Raw genomic sequence first — 14,031 nt, 5'->3', positions numbered from 1 at the left:
GGAAGGGAACACTGAGCCCACCAGTGATAAAGATAAAGTGATATGGTGCTTTCTAAGGGCATTCAAACAGAGGTGAATGTCCCTAGCTGCTGCTTTCACTCAAGACGACCATCTGAGCCAGGCAGAGGTCCCCAGTGAATATTGCATTGCCAACATGGGTTATAGAAACTAATGGTTAGCAGGCTGTTAGAGGTTTCACAACTCATTTCCTTTGAATATTAGTTATTTCTTTTGCCAAAGAGAGAAGGAGAAAAAGGGAGGAGGAGGAAATAAAAACTACATGGGGTAGTTAATTTATTTTAAAAGACTGAGTCAGTAAGGAGATGGGTGAACTCTGCAGACGGCATTGCTTCAGTCAGGACAGAAAATTCAGTGCTTTCCCTGCATGTGTTTAAGATTTATTTGGAACAAGGAAGTGTATGCAAATAATGGGACCAATCTGCAAACACTTACTGAGGTCAGCAGCCTTTGCTCAAGAACTCTCACTGATTGGGGATACTTGTAACAATAAAGATTCCCCAGGCCGGGGAGCCTGGCTCTTAGGTCTGCTTCATCTTCTACCCTTGCTTCACTCCCTACTCTCTCCCCCGATCTTTTGCAATTCAGTGACCATCAGAGTTAATAAAAGGTGTGTCTGTGATCCTATAAAGCAACTTGCATCATCAACTTTTGTGATGAAATTTTCACAGGGGAAGGAGGAGCAGCAACATTTTGCCCAAGTTAAGGTTGCCCTGGCAAGATACCAAGAAGCCTGAAGCCCTTAATTTTCATAAGAGAGATCTGATTACCACAGCCCATATTTGAGTGCAGAAATGTGTCCTGCAGAAACTACAACCGCCCCACTTCCAAGATAAGTCTAAAAGTAGGCTGGAGCTTACAGTCTTGCATGACTGCCACTGTGCCACAAGGACATGGACAGGCTTGGGATGCCTTGCTGAAGTTATCGTACTATGTCTACAACAGACCACACGACATCTGCCTCTGCCCTACCAAAACCATAATTTTCCTTAGCTGGGTCAAAGAAACGGTGCTGCTTTCACTAAACAGAAGTGGCCAGAACCTGCCAGTTGACGTTAACTGTGTTGTATGTTATTTCAATGTGTGTCTATTATAAACAGATGACAATGCAACTTTCATTTTGACTAAAGGAACTAATAATTGACACAGAGCTATTAAAATGTGACAAATAAGCAATGTCTAAGCCAGCTGAGTAAAAGAACTGTCAGAAACGTCTTTCTTCTGCTGTGCTGTCTAGTGCAAATACAGCAGCCTTGCTTAATAAACAAGGCCTCATTTAGTTCTGGGCTTGTCTCAACACTAGTCTTTTACAAGCACTTGGGACAAGATCATTAAAGCTGCATGTATCAGCTGAAGACCTGCCTCTCAAATTTCCTTCTAATGTCGGGAAAAGCCCTAGTTACACAATTATACATTAACTAACAAATAATTATTCTCAGCAGTAGGAAGTGAGTTATTCTACAGCTCTCTATTGGAGTGTCTGGATGCCTTGTATGAAAACTAGAGAGATTAAATTCCTTTGCCCTTCTTTATAGTTGGACTGCTTGTAGGGCATGCTGCAATGCTGGCGTCTAAATCTGCTTGGAGAGCAATGTGGAAAGATACAACTGGAATATCCATTATCATGATAATGTGTGGAAATCTGGCACCCATTAACAGAGCAGTGCGGGAAGGACATTACTGGGGCTCACAGGTAAAGCAGAGAAGGGATTTTGATACCTAATATCACTAGCACAGAAGAGAGGGAAAAGCTGGTGTCCTCCTTCACTGGCAAGACACCGTGGGGAGGCTGCTACTGCAGTAAGTTGGGCACTGTAAGAAAGGTGGCACTGGAGCCTACAGGAAGGGTTGGGCAGGCTGGCTGCCATTGCAGGCCTTCGCTGAACGCGTTGTAGGCAACAGGGCCACACAATGAACAGATATTACAGCTATCATTTTTATGTTCCAGAAAAAAGTTGTCTTTCATATCTGGAGTGACTAAACTAAAATGTCTTTTCTCCATTTAATCGTGATGCAAACTCATATCTGTTTCTGAACAGAGATCCCAGGTTTTAAGAACCAGTTCAAATAGGAACCTTTTCTTCTGGTCTCCAATTTGTGGAGAATGCCTCTGAGTCTGTCAGTCTTACATATCAGAAATCTAGTATTAGTATGTTGATGGTGGTTTAGAAATAAAGCCTGAATTCAGTCCTGTGTGGACAGCAGGATTTAATACCTTCAAACAGTGGCAGAGAGAGAAAGAAAGGGAGAATAAAAATGCCTTGAATAATATAAAAGGTGCAGTCTGGCACTGCTAAGGAGATGGATCAAATAACCTCTCGGTCTTTGCCATGTGTGACTTTTGCGGTTCCACACAGGTTTTTCCCAACAGTTCAGTACCCCACGTCAGGGCCAGGGTGCAGGGGCAAGGAAGAGCTCACACTAGCAGCTTGATGGTTTGCCAATGCATACAGAAGCAATACGCACCTTTCAGTTAGTCACTGCACTGAATTATGTTTTCAGTTGTACCTTGCAGAGTGAATAGCAAATAACTTTAGACTGTAACACTGTCCAATCTGTTCCCCCATATGCACTCCTCTTCTTTTCCAAAGAATACACCGTACCATGCAGTAATGAGGGCGTTCAAATAACAATGGAAAGAATGACTCTGATATTCTCCTGAACTAACTTCAAAGTTGCATATCCAGTTCTCTGCCTTTTTTGGTCAGTCTCTCTACCCCATTTATGCCTGGTTTTAAACAGACTGGGTAGGAGAAGAGATTCCAGCACACCTGATCCAACTTTTAAACTCAGCTCCACAGAAAGGCAGACATTATGTGGTCGTAGAGGAAAAAGTCAGTAGAACTTTCCCTGCTCCCAGCACATTTATGTTTCTTAAAACTATCCAAATATGTTGGTAAAGTAGGTAAAAATGAGAGTGGGAGTTTACACATGAACTGGAATGCAGGACACAAAAAGTCATATCTTTCTGTAACACTAAGTATTATCTCACATACGGGAGGCCACTTCCAGGCAATATATCAGAACGCAGAAATCGTTTTTTAGGCACCTGTGAAAAACCACTGAAACCAACACAGGCCACCTGCGACCTGCAAAGCCCTCAGCTGAAACAGTCACATTCACAAAACTGAGCTATAAAGTCCTCTATACTAAAAAGTCCTCCAAACTAGAAAGATTTATTGTTCTTCTGGTGGGAGTTTTAGGCACACAACTTATTCCCACTGAGCTCTGACAGTTTCTCATATTCTGTTTCTTCTCAGTGTCTTCTCTATGGTCAGTCCTGCAGCCAGCTTGTCTTCTAGCTGCCTCTGCTGTAATAGCAACACTTGTTGGGCCAACAAGGAAGACAGAGGAACCAGATACATACAAAGGATAAGAATGGTAATACTGGTATATTCTTTATTCCTTGTATCAACTTTCTCACTGAAGGACTGTGTGCAGCATAATACTGCGTGAATTTCAGACCTGTGTGCAGGGCCAGGATATGGTTTATACAGCACCTGAGTTCTACTTAATCCTCAGGTTGGCTGTAAGTGGGATATAACTCTTCTGTTATAACACATCTACACATGGCAGAATTTTGATTAAAGATAATTACAGATTATTTGGGAGGAGTGGGAATCTTTATTTTTTCTCTTCTCAGTCTGGAAAGGACCACTGAAGCCCTTGTGCTTACTGAACTATGAAGACAAAGAATGAAGGTTGCAACTACTACTGCAGGTGAAAGCTTTTACACCACCACCCCATCCTATTTGAGTTGTCCACCTCCATATATTGTCCGTGCTTGGACAGTGCAGTTTCTATTCAGAAATGTTCCTGCTTGAGTGTCAGCTACATGAAGTGAAAGTTAACAGAACATTGTGTCATAGACGGTGCCTGGCACGGAGCGTTGGTCTGCCTTTCCAACCTGCTACCAAAGGGCTCAGCTGAGTACAGTGGCTGTGATGACATGGGTCAAGGCTCCCAAGTGCATTTGCTGAAGCAAATATATTTCTCCAAAAATAGTGTCTCAGAATAGGGCAAGCAAAAACCAACAAAAATCTCACTGAAAAACAAACAGCATGTTAATTCTTTCATTTTTTCCTCTCCTGTTGGTACAGACAGGAACCTGTTTTATCTTTTGAAAGAAGTTCTGTTTACGCAAGGGATGGATACAAACCTTCCATACCTATAAAGTCCTCCAGGTCTTATGGACAGACAGGTCTTAGTGTAACCACCTTCCCAGATATATTTCATCCTTAATACACAACGAGTCAGGCTCAACCCTTTGCAGACCTCTGAACTGTCAAAAGTCTGGAACAGCAAGGCTCCCGAGTAATTGCATCACGTGAGAGGGGAGGAGATCGGAGGGAATCATCACTTGAGAATGTATGCCCACATCTCAGCTCCTATACATGATCTGACACTGGGCATGTCAGATCATGCACGGTGGAGATGCACAGGGCATGCCACTGCCGGCAGACGCGTGCTGCTTAACAAGGTCGCTTTGAACGTGGGCCCCTGCGGGTTCTCCTCCACCTGCTCCAGCTCCAGGCTTGAGCTCTTCCTCTCTGCAGCCACAGTGCTGGCAACAGCTCTGACCTTGGCGGGTGCTACCGGCAGGGATGGGCGCAGCTGAGGAGCAGAAGCAGAGTGAATCTCACTCCAAATGCCTCAGGCTCAGCAGGGCTCCTCTTGGCATCCACCAACAGATCATGTCACTGCCATCACAACCGCAGAAGTAATGACCAAGGTTGCCTTTTCCTCTTAAAAATGGAGAAATTTCATATAGTGAACCACATATTTCTTGGATGTTATTTAGCTTGCCAAATGGCTGTAACCTGTCAGCCTTCAGTTTCTTTTTACCAGATCAGCCCAAGGCCTTCTCTAATCTTCTGTAATGGCTGTGTATCATATCTTATTGCTGGAAGATTAGTTTGTTTATGCTAGGCTAGACAGGCTCTTTTCATGAGAATCTATTACCATACAGGTTACTAAGCTCCTTGTAGCTTCCTCACAAAGCAAATATTGTTCCCTTTTCCTTAGAAAAACATTGAAATTGTCAAGGGATTAGCATATGTTAAAGAATTAAAAAAAAATTATAGCAAGGAGGTCAGAGAATGCACGAGTTCTTTGGGTTACTGTGTTTCAGAAACAAAGTACTGAAAAGCACTTCTATTCAAACACAGAAACTGCAGCTCTCTGTGCTCTCAGAAGGGTGTCAGCAATTGCAGAAGTGTGGAAGAGGAGAGGAAATCTTGTGGCGCCAGCTGAAGGAAGGAGAGGCAGTGAGATGAACAGAGCCCCTTCAACCAGCAAGAAAAAGAGGAACCACCAGCTCTATTTCAGAACCACCAGCTCTCCTGTGCTAGCAGGATGCTCCTCCCAGCCCCAGCTTCAATTTAAATTTGTGTTTCAGCAAAGGAAATGCAAATGCCCCAAGTGAGGACTAATTTGTACCACAGAAAATGAAAGAAAGCCATCAAGTCAGGAAAAAGGATTTGAGAAAGGGCTGGGTTTCATTGCCCTGCACTTCATTTTGAACTTGCTGAAGTTCAGATACATTCAGAACTGGAGTTTTGGAGCAGACCCATCTCTGTTGTCAACTCACTTAACCTCTGTTGTCATGGATTGTTTATTATAGAATAGTGTGTGCAAGATATCACTCAAGGTAAAAAAATGAGTTGTGAGTGCAGTGGCCATAATAGTTTCATTGTTTAAAATGCTTTAAATAATATGCTTAAGAAAGCTGGGAACAAGTACGTGTGAAGATATACTGTTTAAAACAGTGAACTTTAACCATGTAGGTCTGCACATTTGTACAGATAACCATGTCATAAATGCAAGCACCCTTAGGTTAAAGTGGGCTGGATTCGTCAGGAACTCTTCAGCTGGGGACAGAACGTATTTCAGCAAGTTGGAAGTAGTACAAAATGATGATGGGCTGAAAAGGCTTTCACCCTGCTCTGAGTTGCAAACAGAGCAGGATTTGGCCCAAATATATACCATCAGAAGCTCTTTGTATTAATGTAATAATAGAAATACAGTGGTTTTATACCTTTTATCTAAAGGTCCCAAATTAATTTATAAGTATTGTTTAGCACTAACTGCCACTTTGAGGTGTGGGAATGTGTTTTCACAGGCAGCTCTGATATGGTCGTATGAATTACCCTAGGTTACAAAACTAAAAAAAACCAACCAAACAAAAAAAAAAAAAACAGTAAAACAAAAGCAGGCAGGGAAAGGGAAGCAAGAAAAGGACTGCAAAAACAGGGCCACGGAATCAATCGGGACCAGAACACGAGAGTTTTGTCTTCTATTCCTGCTGGACAATATTCTCTGTCACCATCATTCTCACTGATTTACCCAACCAACATGATGTCAGGTTACACATTTTCATGGCTCTACATAATGTTATTTTTGAGATTTTTGCCTTATTTTTGAATGCTTACCGGGTTCACTCAGGGAGGGATACTGATGTTTCCCCTCAGAGAAACCCAAACCATATTATCATACTCTAGGAATTGTTTGTGAACAAAGTTGCTCCTTAGATGTTAGAACAGGCTGTATCTGTCAAGCCATCCCTTTTAACTTTCCCAAGCACTGGATGTTTGTGCAATGCTTTACATACATATAATCACAATGACACAGTTGAAATATGCTTTAAAAGGTAGTTTTAGAATAAGCCTCGAGTTGTTACTCAAGAGAGGTTACTTCAGTTTCTGGCTCGTCACAAGAACCAGCCATATAGGAAATATATGGGAGAAAAATTAATACTGGGAACTTTGTAACTAAGAGGATGTTGAGAGATAAGCACACATTAAAGGCTCTAACTAACAAATCAGGGAAATGATAGCAGACCACTGGTTACTGTGAGAAAGATGCTCTTACAGTTTCCCCACCCAGTAAAGGCTGGGTCCAAATGTTTGTTGTCAGTTGCTAGAGAGCCTGTAACTTGACATAACCAGGCACTGATGTCAGGGCTTCAGGGCTAATACTGAGCTAAGATCTTGCCAGCATTTGTAGTTAACCTGTTTGTACTACAGTTTGATAGCATGAAGCAAACTTAAGTCAATGTTTACCTCTACTGTTAAAAGCAAGGAGAAGGGGAGAGGGCAGTTGGTGGCTCCAAGAGGGCTTGATAGCCAAAGACTAGCGTCCTTGTAAATCTGATAAATAACAGACAGTCCAACTTTTTGTAAGAGCTCCAAGGTTTCCCATGGGATTCCTTTAGATAAGAATTTGAAGGGCGCTGGTCACTTCTGAAGGTACATTCCCTTCTCAAGGTCCAGCATATGAGGAGAAACAACGCTTTAAAAAAAAAAAAAAAACAAAACCCAAAAAACTATTTGTCCCTTTTTTGCATAGAGGTGGACTGTCTACACTCTCTTAGAAGAAGCATACCGTCAGTGGATATGTAAAGCAATAGGAACAATTAGACATGATAGTGGTGAGCAGAAACATAAAAAGCAATGAAAAACAAACAAACGCTGTTGATTGTGGCCTCCTGAGTCAGAGTCATGACCTAAGTACACAATACTGTCTGAAAGTAGTGCATGTAGTAGTTAAGTATCTAAGCACACACTTACTACAAACTTTTAAAATATTTTCCAGATCCAGCATAGTATCTGTTTAGTCGCACAGTATGTTCCTTTAATAAGGAAGAGACGCCAATCCTGAACCTGCAGAGGCGCTTGTCCTAGAGAAGGTTCCTGGAACCATCTCGGCTCAGGTTCAAAGGCTGCTCAAATGTTTGGGCTCAAACTAATCAAATTAAGTATGTTCTTGACAGATTATTTTCTCCCCTTAGTAGGTCTCCCCTGAGGGCTATTAGTCATAAACTCAGCAGAACGCCTACACTGCATCCACACAATTCGAGGTAGATGTTAAAATAATTCCCCACCTGAGTGCACAAGTCTGGTAACTGTTCAATCAATTATGTGATTTGCCTGTGTAAATGAATTTTGCATTCACAGATGGATTCATATGTGTATTATGGATAGTTAAAAGGGGAAGCTGAAAACTGTTCTATAACATTCATTTCTCATAATGGGATTTTATCACATTAAATTAAAACCCTATGTGTTTTTATATAGATCTGTACAGATATATAAAGATGCACAGAACATATCCGGCTGTGTTCACTTCTGGAGCTGTAACAATGCTTAGCCAGTTAAGAATGTGACGGTGGAGCTCTGCACAAGGTAGTCTTTGCTTGTCATGTTTTGGGAAAGTGAGTGGGACAGCAAGACTGGCAATTTTTTCAAACTGTAGTGGCCTATGAGAATAGTTGATTTCATCCTCTGGGTGTTTGGATTTCAGTTTGCTCATCATTGCAACTCTTACTCTATTTTTTGCAATGCAGATCTCCAGATTATGCAATGCACTATTCAAATTCTGTATTGTCAGTGCTCAGAAAGGAAGTGTGTCACCAGTCCCACTGGCCACTTACTGGCACCAAGCTGTTAGCAAAGGGTTGCATGAGTGCTGGGTTTCTGGCACTGATCTTTTTTAATATTTTTTTCTTTAGAGAACAGACAACACACAGTTCTGAGCTTCACAGATTAATGTAGGAAAATAAAGTGGCTTAAGGTTTGAGCCTGCCAACTCTGTCAGTATTACCAGTTTCTGTAGTATAATAAAAAATGAAAGTATTCTTGCAGGTTCAGTCCAGGATAAAGTTGGGTGCTTACAGTGACCGATACTTCACCTAACCTTAGAGAATTCAACTCCTATCGATTTCTCATAGAAACAGAAATATCTTCCAAATATTCATATGTTAAAGATATAATACCTCTCACTCACGTGTTTACAAAACAGTTTCGCAATATGATTTTCAGTTTCTATATGGCTGAGAATTCCAAGAAAGGTTGTTTTAGAAGTCATCCTACGTTTCATGTTTAGTGATCAGATTAAAGTTCAGGTAGTGGTAATCCCACATCTAGGTTTTTCAAATTCCTCTTAGGAACTACAGAGCTACTACTAGGAGCCATGAATGTGGTTTTGCCTATAGGCATAGGTTTATAGTATAGGCTTATAGGTTTATATATTTGAATATTCCCAGTCAGATAAAAGAACATTAATCAATGTAAGATGTTAGGAATTGATCAAACCACTTGACTAATTCTCCAGGGGCATCTCCCTCATACTGATCTGGTTTTGGATTAAATTAAATATATTTACCTCAAATTCTATTACCACATGGCCTTTAAAATTTTAATTTCAAGGATTCCCAGCAAATTTTGGGAAATAAAACAAAATCCTGCAATACTCTTCTTCAGTCATAACACAAAAAATATTTCAGTACTTTTTCCTTTTAGATAAACGAACAAAAGTATACCTTTGAATTAATGGATTCTCTATCATATTGCTTTACTTTTTAGGAAAAAAAATTAATAGAAATTTAAGAATGATAAAATTTTAGAAAAAGTATTATACCAGTGAGCAGACAGTAGTATAGGACATTAGCCAACTATGAAAATGAATGCTGATTAACTGAGGTGATGGGGACTCTTTTCTGCCTACTTTCTGCCTCAGTTTCTAGTTTGCAAATTTCCAATTCTAATGCTCTATAAAGAGCTAGGAGGCAAAAAAGTCTTCACTAAAGATTTTACATTTCCTTTCTTCCTTTTCTCTCACATTTTTTAATCAGACACTGATGCCAGTAATTGAAATAAACAAAAATAAAAAGCTCACTATAAAATATCCAAGTTCCCCAGAGCGTCCTGAAGGTAAACCAGTCTTAGAAAAACAGCATTGACAATTCCTCTCAGTTCCAGAACCTTATGAGAATTAGAAAAACTATTATTTTTCCCTTTGTAAATCACTTTAAGGTCAGGGCATGTTACTTGAAAATTTCAACCCTAAAAAAGAAAGTGTCAAAAAGAATATTAATCCTGTCCACTGACTATTGCAGAAGACGTGCCGTTATGGGTACTCTCTGTCCTTTGCTGGTTTTTGGCTGCTGCTAGCTGCCCTTGTTTTTACCTACTGCTGGAATATAGCTTTATCATATGAGGTTGCTCTGTTATAATGCTGCTTCCTACTGGTGTACTCCTGTTTCATTTCTTCAGTTACTGTCTAATGTTTATGCCATTTGCAATATATGAATGGAAGCAGAAACCAGGGCATGAAAGACACTAACAATATAGATAAAGCTATAAAGCTGTATCTTCTTTTAGTCCCCTACTTCAGTCTTTACTATCCTCATATTTATTTTATTTTGTTATAGTGATATACTGCATTTGTGTTTACCCAAAAAAAGCCTAATCATTTGGGAACCCTTTGGTTAACTAAGAAGTAGGAAGTTTTTTTCAGGCACAGCAAGTATTTTTCCATCCAGCTCTATCTTTACAACCTCGTGATGTCTTTGACAGATGAGGTTATTCATTTTTCTGTCATTTCCACTGTGAGCTATTTAGTATTAGTGTAATATTTTGGTCCAAGGCATGACTTTTACCAGCACAACTACATAGCTGAAACCTATAGGAAAAATGCAGCTGAAAAAAACAGATATAATGTTCTGCTTTTCATATGGTAGTGAACTACTCTGATATAAACATTTCAGTGTCAATATATCTTTATCCACACTTTAGAAGATAGTTGGAGCAGTACAATTTCTGGGTTGAAACATGGCCCAAATGATTTTTTCATTATTCCTTTTAAACCCAGTTGGATATCCTGGTCAATGTGGAATTGTAATTCAGTTTGATTATGGATATATTTAGTTTGAGTATTTTCTTGAAAAGAAAGATTAAGTGCTTTGCTGCACAGGAGTTTAGGTAAGTGTTTAAGATTTCTGCTGAATCAGAACTCAGTGAGTAAATGAATACCTACACGCTTTTTTAAGTTCTCCTTTTAGGTTAGACATTCTCAAGCCCAGGAAGTACTGATTCAGCACAATGATTATTATACTTATTTTTTACCAGGAAATACGTTAAATGATACCATACATATAAAACAGTAACTGTTTTAAAACATTTATTATATTAACAATATATTATGCTATTATTATAGTATCCCCCACTGTATCTTAGATGGACAGAATTCAGAAAAAGAGTATGCTTGTTCTGGGAAGGCAATGGTCTAAAGACAGAAAACAAGGATTATGGGAGAGAAATAGTATATATGGATTAACCATAAAATCTATGGGAGGTGATGTGATGCTGAAGCAAAGAGTATCATTGACATATATAATTTTATCTACTCAGACCTCAAAGGCAGAGAAAGATGAGAATCTTTGTGAAGGTTACCTTTAATTTCCTATTGTCCTTATTCCTTGCAAGGTAATCTTCAAGCACTAGCAGTATCAAATGAATGAAACCTGACAGACAGACTGCGTGAATATGACAAAAGGTGATTGTGAAAATTTAACTGTGGAGAGTCGTGAGAAATTTGCAATGTAAAAGGGTTTTATTAGAACATATATACTCATAAACCCCAAAATGCTTCACCAAAATATTTTCAGTGAACTTCTGACTAAATGCAGGCTGCATCCACTGGTGACATGCAGCTTGCTCAGAGGCCAGCCAGTAAGTGTGGAAAGTAACAACGAATTTGAGCTTCCAGGTCCATAGCTCTGTCTCAGTGCCACAGTGCTGACTTCGTGGCTCAGATTTAGCCTCCAAGGCTCGCAGGTCCCCTGCTATCAGCCCTGCCTTTGCCACATGGATTGTTTCAAAACCAGCGGTCTGAAAATTTCCTTGCTTCCTGTCTTCCAGGTCAAGCACTGTAAGTACTGACAGCCAGCTCTGCTCAAGGACTGTCCCAGTGCCATTGCTGGCAATGTGGGAGTCTGCATAAAATGAGGTCACTCTCTGCTGGGAAGAACTTAAGGGCTCCCAGAAGTGGTGGGTGATCATATTGTACCACATCAGTATTCTCATTCTAAATGTATGTGATACCAAATAGTTATTTAATTTAGGGTGCAGTGTGACATTATAGCAATGATGATCTAGGGACTGGTTCACATTTCTCAGAGCAGTTCCTTGTGTAAAGTTACACTCACACAGCTATAAAGGTGTTAGGCAAGTAAGTCTTAGATTTGTATGGAAACTGATGTTAAACTGATGTAATCTGCGTGGACATCGCATTCTCTATGTTGATTTAGCTTCAGTTAATTGCCTACTGACTTAAGCTAAATCCTTAAAGCCACTCATAACTTCCTGTGTATCAGGGTGTATTCTGTCTAATCATTATATTTTTCTTTTCTGTAAAGAGGTTAAGTCTTCAAACGCACCTTGGTGATTTAGAAGCCAAAGACTCCTTTTACTTGCATGTCTAGGAGCCTCAGTCTTTTTGCAAGACACTAAAACTTAAGCTTATCTTGAAAATAATATCGGCAGTCTTAAAATGGCAAGAGTCTGCACCTGCGTTTTGCAGCATAAAGCCCTAGATTAGAAAACAAGTCCAAAGTAAATATTTAATTGAAGATAAACAATTAACAGTTCAGAGAGATCAAAGAGGGAACTCAGACTTCTGACTAGGATTGTTTAAACTTGTCCGGCTGCAGGTTAGGAGCAGTGACCACTTCGAGGTCACCTTCACAGTCAGAAGCGACAGGAACTTCAACATTTTGAGCAATCTCAGACCTCCAGGGATAAGATCTGTGGAGAGCCCTGAACTCCAAGCTAGCTACACATTTTCCATGCTTGGGGATTTCTCATGTCTCATTTAATAACAATCTCCAACCATGAAAGCCAGTGGTCATCACAAGTTCTTAAACTGTCAGTTATCTGGTATTTGCATCTCTTGTTAAGGGGAAAGAGCAGGGCGTGGAAGAGCGAAAGATGGCATGCAAAGTGAAACTGAAGTCAAAGAGAGATCTGCAAACATGCAGGCTGAAAAGCCAGGTGCTAAACTATCCTATAATACAGAGACTCAGGAAAAGTTAGGAATGGGGATATATCTTCTGGCAGTGTCAACACATGGAGAAAGCAAAATGTTAGCATGGCTTAAAACAGCTTCATGAACTTAATTTTCCTTCCCTGACTTATACTTTAATTTGATTAATTTAATATAACCAAAGAAATTTAATACTTTCATCTTCTACCTCCCTTGAACATGGTATCAGTTCAAAATCTGAGACACAAAGGTACGTCATCGTCATATATCCTTGGCTAAACTTAAAGACCTCGCCTTGTAACATGAGCAACAACAATTTTAGCATTAATCCTAGCTTTCTGAGACACAAGTATTTTCCATGAGAAGGGAAGATGATTTGAACAGGAAAATACCTAAATATCTACATAAGAGACTCACAGGATATCCTTTTTCTGTGTCTTGCTAGTGGAACATGGCCAAATATGTCAGGGCTTGCTGATGGACCTGGTGGCCTGACCACACCGGCCGTTTGTATTTGCACCGTGAAGTTTCAGAATTCTGTTTGAGGCTCTGGTACAGCTGGACAATGCTGTTCCAGTCAATGTTCCTCTCCAGTGCACTGCCTTGAAAATATTAATAGCAACAAGGTTCTTCCCTGTCAATAAAAAGGGCTATCATACAATAAAATGACCAAGATGAAGGTACAGAAGGGCCTTAATGTAGCTGAAACAAAGACTAACCTGTGTGTGAAACAGGGTGAAAAGTATATAACTGATGTTTGTTTACAGTTTAAAATGGAAAAGTCAGGCCTCCAAAATCACGTTTAAAAAAATTTTCAGTGTTTCTTGTGCACACAACCTCTACCACAATCTCATTCTCTCAGCATGTGTGCCAGAATGAGTGAGATGACATAGTAGGCAGCTCCCAGGTGTCCCTAATATTACAAAATCCTACTGTACTATGGTTCTACCCCACAGCCAGCATCTCTCCCCTGTCCTGCTGTAACTGTTCTTGTGGCTGCAGGTAGTTTTTACCTTTCCTTTTATCTTCAGATAGTTGATGTACATCAGCTACCCCAAGGTTTAAAAAAAAGATAGAAAAAGCAGCGTTTAGCACTGAAGACAAGCCCTAAGGAGATACTGACAAGCAATCTGTCTTGGGGGGTAATTTCCAGATGGATCCAGTGCAGAAACCACATTCCTGAAACTAGTA

This window comes from Strix aluco, chromosome 3, assembly GCF_031877795.1.
Source record: "Strix aluco isolate bStrAlu1 chromosome 3, bStrAlu1.hap1, whole genome shotgun sequence".
NCBI classification, from domain to species: domain Eukaryota; kingdom Metazoa; phylum Chordata; class Aves; order Strigiformes; family Strigidae; genus Strix; species Strix aluco.
The sequence above is the reverse complement of the archived record's forward strand: the minus strand, read 5'-3'. Positions refer to the sequence as shown.